Source organism: Lepidothrix coronata, unplaced genomic scaffold, assembly GCF_001604755.1.
Source record: "Lepidothrix coronata isolate B3197 unplaced genomic scaffold, Lepidothrix_coronata-1.0 Scaffold66, whole genome shotgun sequence".
Classification (NCBI taxonomy): Eukaryota; Metazoa; Chordata; class Aves; order Passeriformes; family Pipridae; genus Lepidothrix; species Lepidothrix coronata.
This window is the reverse complement of record NW_016690246.1, coordinates 4672643-4690598: the sequence shown is the minus strand read 5'-3', so window position 1 is coordinate 4690598 and position 17956 is coordinate 4672643.

The window sequence follows — 17956 nt, the reverse complement described above, 5'->3', positions numbered from 1 at the left end:
TACAACAATGTACCATATTCCGTTGTCTCCAAAATGAACCCAATAATCAGCTTGTACATGTTCATGGTGAAGCTGCCAGTAGACCTAATACCTTAACCAAAGGTAATAGTTTCTTTTCAGGCCCTGCATATTTGGTATGCTTAAGTCTTCACTTAAGCACACATCTGAAATAATGTGTAGATGACATTTATTTTTTCCATAAAAATATAACCATAGCTTGCTACCCATATGCACGACTGGGACTAACTAACAGACTTGAATGCGAGACTGTCTATGACATGATTATAAACAGACCTTTTTGTATTTAAAATACAACCTACGTGTAAGTATAATTTTCTGTACTCTGGCAATGAATTAGACACTGTACAACACTAACTCCCTGAACTTTGCATAATTAGTGCTTTGTAGAATGATTGCTAGGGTATTTTTTTTGGGTTATGGAATTCTTTTCACCCTGTGGTGATATTTGGTCTGCCTTAAAAACATGAAGCCACCTTGTTTTTGCAAAAAGATGATTGCAGGAACTACAAATCTTCTGTCTAAGTGGAACTAACTACTGAAATGAATCAAAGCCCTTTCTGCTACTGCACTGGTAATGTAAATCCTCCACTGATTACAATTGGGAAGAGGTTTGCCATTAATTTCTGTGCTTGAAGGATCAGACCATAAGTAAAAAACAATAATATTATCCATGGGTTTATTCTTCAATTTCTTATGAAGTATAGACAAGAGGGGTAACAGACATGAGTCAAAGTCAATGGGTTTAATGTGACAGATAGACATTATTGAGAGATCTGTTCTTATTCCACAGAAACCCATGGAGCATTCTGAAAAAGTTCCCACAACCTTTAGAGTTGGTTGTTCTTAATAAGCAAAAATAAATACAATAAATCTGAAGGCAATGCAATGCAATACAATGCAATGTATTCTGATGCAATATGATATAACACAATGCAGCAATACAGTACGAAACTTAGGCCACATAAGTTTCTACTTGATCACTCTGCTGGTATTATTGAATTGGTGGGAGTGTTTTCTGTACCCTCTTGGGTGTTTCTCTTGATTCAAACTTGTTGAGACATTCTTAAAAAACCTAACTCTGAAAAGATTTTCTTAACATGCCGCTCAGATGGCATAAGTTTCCCAGATCTGCATGTGAATCTTTTGTGTGCAAAACTGAGTTCAACATCCTCTAGAAAACCTCTTTCTTCCCATTCTTAATCTCTACAGACTTCTCCTCAAGAAGAGCCTGATTCTTTTCTGTAGGCTGATGATCCTTGTTATGCAGGCATCTAATTGAGATAAATATAATTTGTTGTGTGAAACATACATAATTTTTTATCCTGCCATCCAGATTTGGGGCAGAAAATTTAATATGCTTCTCAGAAAAGCTGTCTTGATTTTGTACATTTAATCTTTCTGGATAATTTAGCATTGGAGAAGTCTTCACAGATTGGCGCAGTGAAGAGCTTGTGTGGACCCAGAGCTACAGTTGGAGGAAAAAGGGCCTATTCCCACAAAGAAATAAACCTTATTCGCACAAAAATGCTGTGGAAACAAAAAAAAAAAAATGCAAGGAGGCTAACAAGAGAGTTGTTATGACATACTCCCATTGCTTTTTATTTAGGAAGGATGATAGAACAAAATCAAGTATGGATCATGCATTCCCATGATGTGATATATCCAGAAAATCTGGAACAATTACTGGTTTTGATAAGATGCATCTGTTCATTTCTTCTTTTCCTTTATTATTTCTTTACACACTCCAGGAATGCCAAAGAACTTTGACTACTTTGGTTACTATTTTCTCAGGGGAATGTGCTCACTGAAAGGCAGATTTATCATACATAAGACCAGAAGTTTATTGGAAATGGAAAGAGGAAATTTATAGTACTGCCTGCATCAGAACAGTCACTGTTTTGAGCAATACTTTCTCAGAAAGTTCTCAGAAAATTGTTTGGAAGAAGAATTACAGAAATGTTAGACAAAAAGTTTGAAAATGTTATCCTTTTTTTTTCTTGTTTTCATCATATCTGAACTGTTCTGTGTTATCTGGTGCATTTAACAAACCATTTGCATCGCTCCTGACAAGGGGTAGACCTCATGCAGAGGGCAAATACCACCTACATTGCTTACACCTTGTGTGATTTGTTATGATGTTTGTCTTCAAACTTGGTGGTGTAATTCCTAAATACAGAGAGGGAAACCTTTGCATTCAAAGTTAATGTAATTCCCAGAAATACCGTTTGTACTGAGACATTCATCAAGCCAGACAGAATAATCAGATGAAGATGGAAGGAGTGAAATATGCAGAGAGATCATTAAATGTCCACCACAGCAAATAGCATCACCAAGAAATGTACTACGCAACTGAAATTAATTACAGCTTGTATTGATTTTAATGGCAGAAGAATATATTGACTAATAAACAGAAGGAGAACACTGTCCTGCAACACATTGCTCAGATATTACTGTGAAATACAAGGTAAAGAAAATACTGTATTAATTTTGGTGTCTGTTTACATTCAGGCTGAGCAATTCAAACGTGATCTGCAAGTCAGAGATAGTAGATGGTTCACTCTGTCAGTAAAAGACCACAGTGAAGTATTCAAGGTGCTGCCACTGCAGAATTCTTCAACTCATATGAGTTGTTGATTTCATGTAGTTTGAGAAAAAAGCTTATCATAATCTTATCATAACTACACTTGACAAGTAAGACATGTTTCAAATGTGTTTAAATAAAGCTAACTGTCTCCTCAGAAAAAAAAAAAAATTCCTAAATGTCATATTTTTTAGCCCCAAATCTTGTCTTTGGCAGAAGTAAGATTTATACCATAATTTCTTCCATGCTCCCAAAAGAAACTCTGCTTTTCATAGTCAAACTGGTTCTGAAAATAAATGGTCTGTCTTGCTTAAGGAGCTCACCTAGCTGTTTCCAATGTACCCTTATGTGGAAAGAATGTTTGATTTCCTTGAACCGTCTCTGCTGCATCTTCTTGAGCATCATATTACCTTAAAGAAGATGACAGGAAATACTATGAGATTGTAGGTATATTCTATCATTGATAGGACAAATAATTAGTAAAATAATCTGAAATCTGAAACCTGAAAATGTACATTTTGTAACGTATGGGAAAGCTTCATTTCCTTCACTTCTGACGTCATAGAGTTTTGTTTTTACCATGTAAACTAACTTTACATGCTAACATTATGTCACAGAATGCTTGAGGCTGGCAGGGAGCTCCAGAGGTCACCTTGTCCAAGCCCCCTTATGAAGCAGTGTCACTTAGAGTCAGTTGCCCAGGTTCATGTCCAGACAGCTTCTGAACATCTGCAGAGATAGAGGTTGCACAATCTCTCTGGGTAACTTGTGACATATAGTAACAGTAGTGAGTAACATGTACTGAGTATTAAACTAAGTACTACCTCCTAATTTATGAGCAAACAACACGAGGAGAACATAACAGGCTGCTGTCAGACAAGCCAAAGGAGCAGCAAGCCAGACAGTTGTACCAAAAAAGCCAACAAAACAAGTGACCATCTCTCTGTTGCACATTGGTATTATTTAGACTTTTACCCCTGTGAAATTTTGGTATTTATGACTTCTTATTGATTTAGTGCTAGTTTACTCTGTTCCATAGTTTTCTTCTCATCTTTCTCCTCCTTCCTCTCAGACGTGGATTTTGAAGAATGGTACCCTGTCTCTTAATGTTCTGAAAAATTCTACCTCTTCTTTTTGGTTATCATTCACACACTTGGTGAGTGTTAAGATCACTTATGTTTAATTTATTTATCCTGTGTTGGTATGTTCTGATATTCTTAGCATGTTGTCATTTCAGAGAGGGTGGTTTGCTCCCCTCCGCTATGAGAATGAAACCGTTGAGCCAATGTTTGCTACCAACCATAAACTAAACTGGATTACATGTTTTGTCCTCGGTTTTACAGTAAAGGATACAATTGCTGTGGCAATTGTTGCTGTGCAATTGTTGCTGTACAATTTTTTAAGATGGTATAAAAAACCTATGCTTTTCTCCTCTATGTTGATCAGTAGAAACTCGTACAGGATTTTTTTCCTATTATTATATGGTCAAATATATTCGTATTACTAAAAGGAAATATTTTATTTTACTTGTTATAAATTTGTCTTTGTTTTAGTATAATACTCAGTTTTAGTAGTATTTACATCTATATTTTCAACATTCCCTGTGATCATTTAGAGCAGATCAAATATTGCACAAATGAAATACTTATCAAAATTGATGAGAATTTTAGAGATAATTTTACAAATGTCTAATAAATTAAGGGGCCCCTGGTGGTCTAGTGGTTAGGGTGCTGCACTCTCACCGCTGCGACCCTGGTTCGATTCCCAGCCCCCCGGGCAGATGGAGCTCGTCAGCCTTGTAAGGCAATCCATCTAAGAGAAGGTCACTCTAAACAAACCTACGTCCTGAGACCCTCACTGCCACTGTCCAAGCTTGCTCGGCCCCGGCAGATGAACCTCAGGATTAAAGGGTGGACTCAGTTCAGCACACACTGTGTCTCACCTAAAAAAATCCACTGCGCAGGCTCGAAGGGTTAAATGACCTTTCCCAAATCTTCGCTCGCGAAGACTGGCCATTATTATTATCCAATAAATTAAAATAAACCTGCAATTTTTATTCTATATCTCTAAGAACTGAGCATATAAGTAGTCACAGCACCAAGCCTGACAGAGTTCGAGAAGCATTTAGATGATACTCTCAGGCACATGGTGTGACTCTTGGGGATGGTCTCATCCAGGACCAGGAGCTGGACTCGATGATCTTTGTGGGTCCTTTCCAACTCAGCATATTCTGTGATTCTGTGGTTTAGTTCCCTTTACTTGGACTTAAACTAATTCCTTGCATAACTGAGTTGAACTATGCAGAGATGCAGAGGTACTAAAATTCTCGAATAACTATGATTCTGGAGATGAGCAAACAAGACCCCCAAAAAAACAAACCAAAACCCAACAATCCCAACTAAAAACTTTTCCCAAATGAAAATAAGGGTAAATCCTTTAAAAATCAGGACAGAAAATCTATATGTTTTGTAAAAAAACCCCAAAACCAAAACCAAAAAACAACAAACAAAACCCCCGAACAAAATGTTTCTCTTCCAACCTGTTTCATACATGCCTACGGTTACCGTCAACTGCTGATTCTACTAGACTTCGTGCTGACTCAGTGTCTGCAGCAGGAATACTGGCAGGCAGCACCATATCAGCAGTCTGAAAATGTATACAGATACCTCTAAAAATGAATGCCTATTCTTAGGTGCAACTTTCTTTATTATGGGAAGGCTGTAACGAGAAGGGTATGTGACCTTGGGGATAAATTTGGTACTGCTTTATAGTGTTTTACTCTGTGGACTTGTACTCTGTTTAAAAGGAAGACTGGAATCAAGTTTAACAGTGCATGCTGAGAAGGATGCAATTCACATGAAACACCTGGTCCAATCCAGAGGTGACCAGTATTCAGAATAATCTAGCATGAGAAGGGATCAAGGTATCTCCTAGTGTGTACAGTATTTAGCTAGAAATCAACAAAGCTAAAGACTATCAGGCTCTTAAGAGCTTCTCAATCTATTTAAATAACATGAAAGCCACAGTAAAGTGCCATGAGTAATCTTAAATACCCAGTGCCTGATCCAAAGTCTACTGATTTTAATGCAAAGATATTTGCTGCCCATGGGTTTGTAAACAGTTCCTTGAAATCATTAAGCCAAATCATTACAACAACCAGACTGTTTTATTCCCTCTGCGTTATGATCAGGCCAGATTTTGTATTCTTCTATATTTAACAATGGTACAATGTTATTAGAGAATTTGCTCATGCAAGTTTCGGTGCCTAACAAAGTGAAACAAAAAAGCAAATTCACTCCTGATGTGAAGAGAACTGAGAGATGAGGGAAGGTGTAGATAGAACAGCTATGTGAAAAGGAAGTGCATGTCATGGGATGATGGCCAAAGAATTTCCATGCTCCTTAGTGAATTTATATTAAATGAGAAACATTGACTTTAAATATGCTTCATGGGGGAATGAAGGGTCAGGACTCTCAGGACTAGAATACTTTTGATGCACATAATTGGTTGTACTTTGACTGTAGCTTGGGCTCAAAGGCTAAGTTTGCATGTACTTGAACTAGTCCCATGGGCTGGCTAGTCCCACAGGTGTCCTAAAGTGTGATATGCTCTGTGTATCAGATTTTTGGAAATCCCACATCTGAAAATGTGGAAGTGCTTCCAGGGTAGACATTGTCTGTCTTGTCTGCACAGCTTGATTGCATGGCATCGATTGGTTTGACAAACATGAAAGGGATATGAGCAGCATATAACTCCAGGAAAAAAATTTCCCCTTTAATATCCCACATGCTCTAAATCCAGTCCAAAGAACATAGCTGATAAAAACAGGATAGATGTGATGAAAATGATTGACTCTAGTCTTAAACCTGCTACTAAAACACAGAATCACAGACTAAACTTGACACACCTTCCAGTGTAGTGAGTTGAGCCTATCTCACATCCCCTCATTCTTGCCTTCAAGAACATGAGAGTGGATAAAGTGCTGGAGATCATCAGTGCCTTGTCTCTATCTGTCAAGGGTCTGGAGTTCTCCAACTGCATCAGTCTTCAAGCAGGGGCTTAGCTGTACCTCATCTGAGCAATACACAGCTCTGAACTTAGGAGAGGTTGGTTGGACAAATTGTGAATCATTAATCAGATTTGGACAAAAATATCATAAGGTTTGCAATAAATGACACACATTTATTAATAAATGGTAATTTTAAGTACAGATGAGACATCATAAAGATAGTCCAGCAAAGGGCCATGAAGAACTGGAACATCTCTTCTGAGAAGAAAGGCTGTGAGACCCAGAACTCTTTAGCCTGGAGAAGACTCAGGAGACATTCCCATCACTGTATGTAAATACCTGAAGGGAAGGGTAAACAAAAAAAGCCAGGTTCTTTTCAGTGGTGCCTGGTGACAGAACAAGAGGCAATGGGAGCAAACACAGTAACACAGGAGACTCCGTCTGAACATCAGGAAACACTTTTTACCATGAGAGTGGCTGAGCACTTGAATAAGTTACCCAGAGAGTCTGTGGAGTCTCCATCCTTGGAGAAGTTCAAAAGCTGTCTGGATGTGGTCCTGGGCAACTGGCTCTAGGTGACCCTGTTTGAGCATTGGAGTTGGACATGATGACCTCCAGAGGACTCTTTCAACCTTAACAATTCTATGATTCAATGATTCTGAATACATGGGAGTGATTATGCTCATACTTACATTGCAAATTCACAGTGGAAAAAGAGAAGTGTGAGTGCATAGTCTTCTCCTCCATAGTCTTCTCCTTCAAATAGAGGAAAAGATAAGGAAGTATTATTTAACAATGGTACTTCCAAAATTTAAGTATTAATTTCCAGTGAAATCAGAAAGGCAGAACTAAACTCATTATAAATGAATCAACTCAGTTACATTGTTCTCCATCTATATTCATGTCTTTGGAAGAATGTATTTCTGCTGTTGTTTCACTGTTTCATTGTTTCATTTATCTCTCTGTTCCTACCCCGTTTGGGAGTGTAGTAAGAATAGTGGATTATTCTGTGGAATTGATTAGTTGACAATAGGGATAAGGCTTCTCTTTCATTTTCTCATGGCGCATTTCTAAATTTTCACATGCTTTGTCAGTTGTCTTTTTTTAAAAAAAATTATATTTCTTAGGAAAATGTTATACTAAAATGACTAAATTCCACAAGACAGTAAACTGAATGATTAAGCTGAACGAACAAAGAAGCAAATTATATAGTAGGTTAATGACACTCCCAAAAACTTGAGTGAAAAGCTAAAGCAGGAGTGGAATACTAATCAGAAGCTGCTCTCTAACCAGCAATTACATATGCTTGTGAAAAATGCTACTTTTACGTTATATTAAATCCTTTTTTTTTTAGTAGCAGCAGCAGAAGCAGTGATTTCTTAATGTTTAATTCTTATGAAGAAAGAGAAATATTTGATCCATAATAAGCCATTATTGAGCACAGAGGAACTAAATACAGAATGTATTTCATGCAGCAAGCACTGCTGTATCTAAGAGGCTCTGAATATGAACCCGTGCTTACATAGGGTGTGGCTGTGTACGGCAATTTGGGGCAATTTGGCATTTCCCTCCGTGTCAATAGTGTACTGCTTGTTTCTAGCAGACAAGTGTCTGCACTGCAGAAACCACCATAACATCTTGCAGTAACTGCTCCCCTTGTTGGCAGTGGCAGCAGAGCACACGAAGGAAGCCAATGTGGAAATAATTACCCTGGCTCCACCGAGGTCAGACCTGGGAAATGTTTGTGGGGTAGTGTGTGCTGGAGCTGACTGGGCTTTAGCTAACATAAAGATTTCATACAGAAGACTTCTACCACTAAAGTTATCTTTCTGATCGCTTTTAAGAAATCTGAAGTAACCTATTTATTTTTTTAACAGTGCAGTCACAGATATTACAGTGCTAGTGCTATTCTAGAGACTACAGGTGTTCTTATTCAAAGGTTTCACTATTGCAAAGTCAGCGGAGAGGTATCGTAGCATTCTCACTTGTGAATAATACAGCAATCTTCTGAAAAGAAACACGGAAACTTCCATTTTACACCTTTTACTGACAGAGCCCCAGAAACCCCTGTGCCATTCACATTGTGCACACAGAGCAGGAGACAGTATTTCTCCTGATACAAAAGACAGAAAAAAGATGGTGGGGGAAAAGCAGGGCACTAAGAAGTGAAGTGATTTGCTGAGGATCACCCAGAGTATTGGAGAGCTGAGAAGGAAGCACAAGTCTCCTGATACTACTTTAGTCTCATATCCACTAGATCATGGTATTTTGATGCACATCCCACAGTGGTATCATATCAATGCTTCGCATATTATTTCTTTATCAAGTAATAGTCCTAAAATATTCCATATGTGTTGTGATTGGTCAACACAGACCAAAAATATTAACAGGTTACTGGTTAGATCCAAAGTCTACCAGTATGAGTGTATCTCAAAAAATTTGGATGGATCTTGTGATAAACTAAAAAGGACAGTCACTGCAACTCTGCATGCCATTTAAAAGATGAAAGGAAATAGCAATAAGAGCAAGGTAAGAGCAATAAATAAAGTTTATCAGTTCTCAGTGGAAAACAAAATATTTTTATTTTTATTTTTTGTGGAACAGTTGTGAAGTTCCCAACATCTTTGCCTTGGCAAGAAAGCATCTAGTTCCCAAAGGTACAGAATCCTTGAGAACTTATGAAGACTGGACTCCTTACTTTATAGAAGACAAATTTCTGAGGACTTCATACAAAAACCTTGGGAACAGAGCCTGGACTGTTGAGGGCTTCCAGCTTTCCAAGTTGCTCTGCTTTGGCAGCTGAATTTTGCCTTTTGAGGACCTTCCAAGTTACTAGTAAGAAGGTAGGTGGGTGAGCAGAAACTGGGCAAGAAGTCTGAGGAATGTTTTGATTTCACTGAACTAGCATCTTCCAAGGAGAGAAAATTGTTGCATAGGAACATTTCTGATCAGTTTGGTTATGATTCCTTACAATAATGCAAAGAACTTTAGATTCCATTTTGATAGCACTGCATGTCTATAGGCCAGTCTCTATGCAGATGTGTGTGTACACATCGCAGAGGGTAGATATATACCATTTAAATGTTGTGTTTACAAAGAAAATTTAAAGCTTCTCTAGCAGCAACAGGGCTTGAAGAGTGAGATGGCTACGATGTGACCAGTCCCTGTACTACTTCACATCAGTAAGCCAATCCAGGAAGATATTTTTTGCTGATTATTTGTTATTAACATGATCTGTACATTATCAATAATTGCAAAAATATGCATGGACCTTCATCAAAGAGTTGATGACTATATAAAAATATTTAATAAAGAAATAGTATTCTTAGAAATGGAAACTGTCAATGTTTGTTTCTTTTTTGATTTATGTGAGTAATATCATACATGATTATTGTAATAAATTATGTTAATGGAATATTTCTATGATTTATAAGTGCACCTCTAACTAGTTCAGTCTGAAAGAGATAAATATGTCAAGAAATGGTACTAATTCCCTTCCCTACATATGAGAAGATGTAAAGATATGATTTCGAATGTCACACTTCCAATCAGAGAAAAACCCTACAATCAGGAATTTGCAATAAATATTTACATCATATGTTTTGAAGACAGAGAGAACATAAACATATTTGAAGCAGACTAAACATGTCTGGAATAAATTCTAAAAATAATTTCCTCTGAAGATGGGTTAATTCTTGTTTTACAAGGCAGGACTACAGCTAACATTGTCTTTCCCTCCTCTGAGCCTCTAATGTAGAGTTTTTAGATAAGCAAGTGGTTTACTGTAACAGTTACATATCTGAAAGCTGAGAAGGCATTAGAGTAAAACCCAGATATGGGCTATATATCTTAGTGCAAGTGCTGTGGATTATATAGTGCAAGTCAAAGAGGCATATCACAGAATGCATATGTGGGGAAAGGTGTCATTATTTTACTCCCATATTTGGACTATTGTTAGGGGTGGGAAATATCTGACATGTCACAGAGCCAAAACTTGTACATGAGTCTGTGCTATTATTGGTCCATGGCATTGCTAAAAGCAGGGAAGGCAGGCAACTCCAGCAGGCTTCCTCTCTGCCTTGGGAGAGAGCTCATGAGAGAGAAGGAGGCACCAGGCTCCTGCTGTGGGAATTCTTCGGTGCCTCAGTGACTCCTTATGGCTCATGCATGCCACAGGAGATGTGATTGGCCTGTTTGCTTAAAGACCATATTATTGATTTAATCAGTCAGTTAAGGTACTTTACCAAGATAATATTTCCAGTTTAACAAAAAAAATTATGATTGGTAAAAGTCCAGAAAGTAAGGCATATTTTTTGATCATATTCAAAGTCTTATATCTGATGCCTGTATATGTCACAGAAATGTATTTCTCTGTTATTTCCTGTTCAAATCTGTCATCTCCTACATAAGGTAGTTAACTTCTCCGTCTTTCAGTGATTTTGATCTGATCTGGCATGGAAAAAGGGTTGGAAGCTTTCCCTCATATTAAATGCCCAGTCAATCCTTGTTAGCAGGTGTGCTTCTCATTTTTCCAGTAATTGCCTGTGGCATTGCAGTAGACCTTTCTGATAAAGTGGCTTGTCTGCTGTAGAGACCTGGATTCTCATCTCCTTGCCTTGGTTTTGCTTTTCTTTATGGTGCCTGTGTGACTGAGTAAGGCTGGAAAAAGTGGAGCATTATCAGCAAGTTTTCAGTTATCCAATTAGTGGCTTCCCTTGTAAGTACCCAGCAGCTGGGCTGGAGACATTGGCTGTGCTGCCAGACCCGGAGCAGGAGAATGAATCCATAGTACAGAAACTCTGACAAATCAAGGGTCTCACTCTGAAGCTGTTTGTGAATTTGGGCAACACAAATAGAGTAAGTTCATCCTTCAGAACAGCTAGGAGGTTGCATTGATGGGGAAAGAGGATTCAAATGGACAGTAGTCAGTGAGTCAAGTGGTATTTCCAGAGGGGCATGGGAAGAGTATAGCTTGAGAAATACATGATGAAAGGAAACTAAAATCTTGGTCTGTCGGCCTTCAAAATTAGTGGAAAGCTTGCAATAGGCTTCAGCGGACTCTAAGGCCTTGTAGGCAGCAGAGAAAGGTGATGGATACTGCTGCAGGGATTCTCCGTATTTGCAGCAGAAACTGTGAAGTGAGTCCTCTGGTTTGGATCTGACCAATAGCACTGAAGGAGACAAGATTTTGGTCTCCAGGATGGGATATGGGAGATGTGAGGTGAAAGAGAGAAATTTTCACTACTTTGCTTCTTAATTGATCATTGTATGCTTTTAAAGGGGGAGCTTAAGAGGTAATGGGAAATGACTAAAATAACTCATGATTTGTGTTAAAATCTGTGATACATTTATAAGAAAATTTCTCACCCTTATAATTTTTCAAAATTCTTGTGAGCAACAAATACTGAGCCAAATTTCACAAAATCAGATAAATGATCAAAATTGGATCTTTTGGACTTTTAAACTCAATGTAAGAAGCAATATGTTTTGAAAAGTATTTTGTCTTCAACAAGAAAAAAGCACCACAGGAACCTAAAATATGTATTTTTATTAATTATATAACCATACAAGCAAGCAGTGACAAACTGAACTGTTTGTCATGGGATTTATTTTTTTTTTAAATACAAAAAGTACTTAGTAAAGATGAATTTAGCAATTATTTTGGGAACCAAAGAGAAATATGTTTCCACAGAAAACTGTTGTTCCTACCTTTTTTTTTCTTATTTATATGACATCATAATATAATAAACATTTTTAATATTTTTGAGATTGTAGTACAGTATTTGTTTTTATTATTCTTGTAACTGTGTTGCATTTTCTTGTACTAGATGAGACCACATAATTTTATTTTGCATATTAATTTGTGATGGACATCCATTTAAAATTAATTTTTATAAAAGCTTAAAGAATAATTTTTCTTCTGTAATAATTTGTTCAAATATAAATAGAATTTTGTTTGTCTTCTTTCTTTATATTTGTAGCTTTTCCCACTACTGTTTCTAATTTGTAATGAGCAATATTTGTGCAGAGATGTTTTGTTATGAGGACAGCTGAGCTCTGCCAAATGTTATCCTACCAGCTCAAACTAGAATTGCAAGAAAACATTCCAGACTATGCCCTTTTGAGTAGCTGCTTATTGCAAGTAGTGATAAAATAACTTCTTTCTAGCTGGTGTTGCATAACTCAGACTACTTCTCTACAAGGGTTTTTTTTTCTAAATCTGGAAAAATTATAGTATGTTTCCCCTCCAAAGCTTATTTTCTCCTCTGGAAAAGCAATAACATTCTGAAAAAAAAAAAAGATATTGTAAATGATAAACAGTCATTGGAGAATCAATTGGTAAATGCAAGATTGTACAGATGACACAGTGAAGGCACTGTTCATGCATCATCTGCTCTTAACACCCCAATCTTGAATTCCTTATTGAAGATAATGGGAATTTTGTCCTGACTGAGGAATATAGGAGTATGACAGCATTTACCTAACAGAGATAATCAAAAGTCCAAGTTACACAGATAATTGCTTTACTATGAAGGCACTCTTGTTGTTCTTCTTTTTAAAATTTATTAATTTTTTTAATATCCCTAATGGCAGTGACAGTGGCAAGATAGAGCTGGTTTTTGTAATCGCAGTCTGAAAGACCATTTAAAAGCTATCAATGTTTTGATACCGGACACAAAAACAATATATTTCCAGAGTATTCATAATTTCTAACAGTATCAGAATATATATTATTTTTTCAAAAAGCTGATCTGCTTGCAGTTGATTTACTATAAAAGACAACATCTGAGAAAATTCACAATTTCTATTGTGCAGCATTGACTAGTTTATAGTAGCAGTAGACTGGATTAACCAATATGGGATGACTCTACTCTCAGGAGACCAGCTTCCCATTCATCTTGTTATGGTGCTGACACAGTGGTCAGTTGAAAGGATCTGCAGAGAGAGCCCAAGCTCTTTGAAAAGTCCCTAATTACAAAGGAAGCAATTGCAATAGCTAAAGTTACATACCTTTGAAATTGCTCAATCATCAAAATTGTCATCACAACTAAATGATGCATTTTTAACTTTGATCTTTTAGTCTTACTACTGAATCAGTCTTAAGTTTGTGGTGCTTTACACAGAAATGTCTGCTCAATAGTTATGTCAACACTTGTTGTGATACTGACCATTATAAATAAGAAAACAAACATAAAAAAAATTCCATATACATACTAAAACTTCAAAATTAATGTTTTGTCTATACTTGTTCCCACCTATCTCAGTTTTTGAGATCCCTTCAAATAATCACTTGATCGCTGGTGGAAGTTAGGGGAAAGTAGAATACAGAATTGCCTCTCTATTTTTGGAAAGTTTATATGAAGGTTTTGGAAGTACTGGTATGTCAAGCCAATTGGAGAACAATTACCTATCAAACCTGGAAACAAAGCCCAGCAACTTTCCTTGCCCATAGTTAAAATATGTATTTGCAATCAGTCTGTAGAATTAAGCAATTTCACCATATTGAAGAGCCCCACATTTGATAGAATTGGATTTCAAATGTGTACAGCAACAAAGATGTGCTGGATGGGATGGAGTTATCTATCTCTTCTCATAGCAGCCCTCACAGGGCTGTGCTTTGTGATTATAAGTAGAAGAGTGTTGATAACACCCCAGTGTTTTGGCTGCTGCTGCCCAACCCTACTCCAACCCTACTCCAACCCTACTCCAAAGACCAGTAGGCTGAGGATGGGCAAGAGATTGGGAAGGACATAGCTGGGACAGCTGACCCAAAATGACCTAAGGGGTATTCCATATCATATGGCACCATACTGAGCAATAAAATCCAAAAGAAGGGGGAAGGAGTGGAGGGTGGTGTGTTTTTTATTAAGGTGTTTGTTGTCTGAAGCAGCCACTGAGTGTACTGAGGCACTACTACCCAGGAAGGGGCTGGATATCACCTGCTGATAGGAAGTAGAGAATAAATCTCTTTGCTTTTCTTCTCTTCCATATAGTCTTTGGTTTCCTTATTTGGCTGCCTTTATCTCTGCCCATGAGTTTTTCATCTTATTTTCCCTCCCTGTCCTTCTGAGGAAGTGGACTGAGAGAGTAGCTTGGTTCACCTGACAGACAGCCAACGTCAACTCATGATGAAAGGACAACACGTTTTTACAATGAATTATAAGTTGCTATTCTAAGCTTTAGTCCAGTCATCATGGAGAAGGCTCTGACCAATGGGTAACTTGAAGCTTTTCATGTAAGACATTCCGAAAAAATGTTGTCATGAAGTCCTACAGCTGGGGACTACACTTCCCAGGAGACTGGTAGACAAGCACCTTAACATAAGACATGTGCCTTAGATTAATTTTGGCCAATAAATTCTAAGCAGAGTGATGAAGGGATTCATGAGATGGGATAGGAAGAGTATTTTGAGGAACAAATAACTTGAGATAGTAGATTTATAGACAAAGTAAAAAATATCTTAAAAAAATGCCAAACAAACCACATTTTCAGGAATTCTCCAAATAAACTAAGAATGTAAATATTTCTAAACTATGATGAAATATTTCAGGTCTTGTTAGAAAGACATCCACTAAAAGGGATAGTTCCACCCATTCCTAATCTCATGTAGTCCACCCATTCCTCATGTCATGTAGTTTCTCCTTCCAATCCATGGGACTCAACTAATTTTCATTGTATTGGGGTTTCTTTGAACTGACACCAGCTCCTGGCTAGTTTTGAGTGCATCTGGACAAATGTTTGCTGCAGCCCAAGGGGATACATGGTGTCATGAAACTGAGCAGGCTGGTGGTAAGAAAAGGGTAGGATGGTCCTTTTCAGTCACAGCACTGTATCCTGTCATTTTAAACAGATCATGGAACTGGACTGTAATAGACATTTCCCTCAGGACATAGACATGCTGTGGGATGACAAAGTCCAGTCTCTTGGTATTTAAATGGTCTGGAAGAGTGCACATATCTTCTGCTGGACTGTGACCAGTGTTGTCAGCTCAAAATTGTATTTGCTCCAGTTGAATTGTGCTAGCCGAAACACATGACATACTATCCCTTGCTTTTTTGACTGAATCAGTATGTCTGATAGAGATGAACCAGGCTGCCATGTGCAGAATTTTGGTTCTATTCCCCAGCAAAATATAGAATGAGTTTTGATGTCTTATGGGGTAAAGTAATATGAAGTTGGATTAATCTATGCGCATCAAATTTATACAGTGTTAACCATGCAAAATACCCATTTGGATTATTTGGGAGCAGATTTTTGTAGACAGAATGGTATTTCCTCTGATAAAAATTTACTGTAATCTAGAGTTAGAATATGTGAAGGTGGATGCTTATGTTTAGAACTAAATAATATAAATTTTGACATGTAGGCCTTATATAATCATGGTCTTTTTCTAAGTATAATGCCCTGACTATGAACATAATTGAAAATAATTCTCATTTCTAAGTATTTTTATTAAGTGAATATGTTATATTAAGAAAAGATAATAAGTTTATAGTGACAGTGAGTTATTTATATTTTAGATGATGACCTACTAACCACAGTACTGACCTGCTTCTTAGATAAAGGCAAATCACTCCTGCATGTGCCTCTTCTCTTGCTATTTTTGGTATGCCTTTTTTGTAGAGTACAGATCTGAGGATCTGTTATGTACCATGTGTACATAACAACTGGTGAAATGGAGCCTGACTTTTACTTGGGGACTCTAGACATGAATAAATAATGCTAATACTTTATAGTTGCCTGACCTAATTGTTTTTCATGGGTTGAAAAATAGCAGCTCATCAGGAATCCCACAGGTTTTTTTTGTGAAACATAGGCTGGGCATGCAAGTAAACACCTGGAACAGGTGTCTGCATCTGCCTAGTAACCCCTTATCAACCCCATATCATGTATGTATCATTCTCTCTGATTTAGGAATGGGAGGTGCACAAGAATTGCTCAGGGTCCTCATGAAGGATTTCTCCTATTACATGCTGGTTTCCTAATTCACTAGGTACTGAGCAGTATACACATATGGGTGAGAGAGAGATATTTGCTGGAAAAATAGAGTTTCAAAATTAACAAGCTGTCTGCAAGAAACCTTCAGTGAACTAACTGGGTGGAAAAATGAAAGCAGTAGGTCAATGGGAAGGAGAATGAAAAGTTAGAACGCTTTTAAAAACAGGTTTTTTTCTCATTTAGCATAAGGAGATCAGCTGTTATGCACAAGTAATGCACAAAACAGAAACAGAAGTAGTTTCCTGTCCTAAAATAAGGCATCATTATGAAAGCAAAAATAAATAACGGCAACAGCATGAATGTTCATAAATGTGTAAGGTTCCCATTTCTTCTGAGAAAACTTACATTTTCTGTAAAAATGTATGCTTTATGTACTTTCAAAAATTTTCACTACAGAAAACTTGATTAATTATTTCCAGGGAAGAAAATAATTGCCTTTTCTGCTCTCTTACAAAACCTATAAGTAATTTTATAGGAATTTATGTTTCATAGAGAATGCCTTTTATTACCAAGAGTTCTTTCCACAGCAGGACTGGAAAGAAAGTTAACAGGCAAAAAATCAGAGGTAGAAAAGCAGTTACTGTTCCCTGTCATTGAACTGGCTGCTCTCCATGGCAGAACATATCACGCTTTTTGCTGAATGCTTCTAAGGGCTCAACACACCCATCTGTTATGGGGAGCGGCATAAACATGCCAGTGATTCAGTTCCTAAAATGCCCACACAGCACTGTGTTGATCTTCCCCTGTTTCCTTTCCAGATATTAATTCTACATATATATCCAGTATATTCAGACTGCCTTTTTGTCTCCATTACACTGTTTCTGAGCCAGTCTAAAGTTTTAAAATTTTTCTTAGTAAATTAGTAGTTAATCATATTGCCCTTTTCTGAAAATTCTCTCTTGTGAAAAAATTTTGCTGGTAACATGGATGTAGGAACTGAACAAGCTGTTTGAATTTCCCCTTTCACTATAGTTGCACAAGAGAGGAATTCTCTGCTTTTTCTGACTCTGTGATGTGTACATGCATAGGCATCCGCAGAATACCATTTCTAGTAGTTTATAACTTCAGCTGCTATAAAACATAAATAACTAGGCAACCCTTTCACAGTGAATCAATATTTGACCTTCTTAGATCTTCAAGATCAGAGATGGGGAAAAAAACCCACCATGCAACCTGTTTTAAGGAGTCATTTTTTCCATAACTTGTTCTTTCAACCAAAGGCTTTCTGACCTTTGGCTGTGTTGCTGATGATAATTTGTGATCCAATGGCACCCAGAATGTGCTCATCACTTTGAAATGCAGAGGTAGAAATAGGAGCTGTCTGGATCAGTGATTGAGTAATAAAA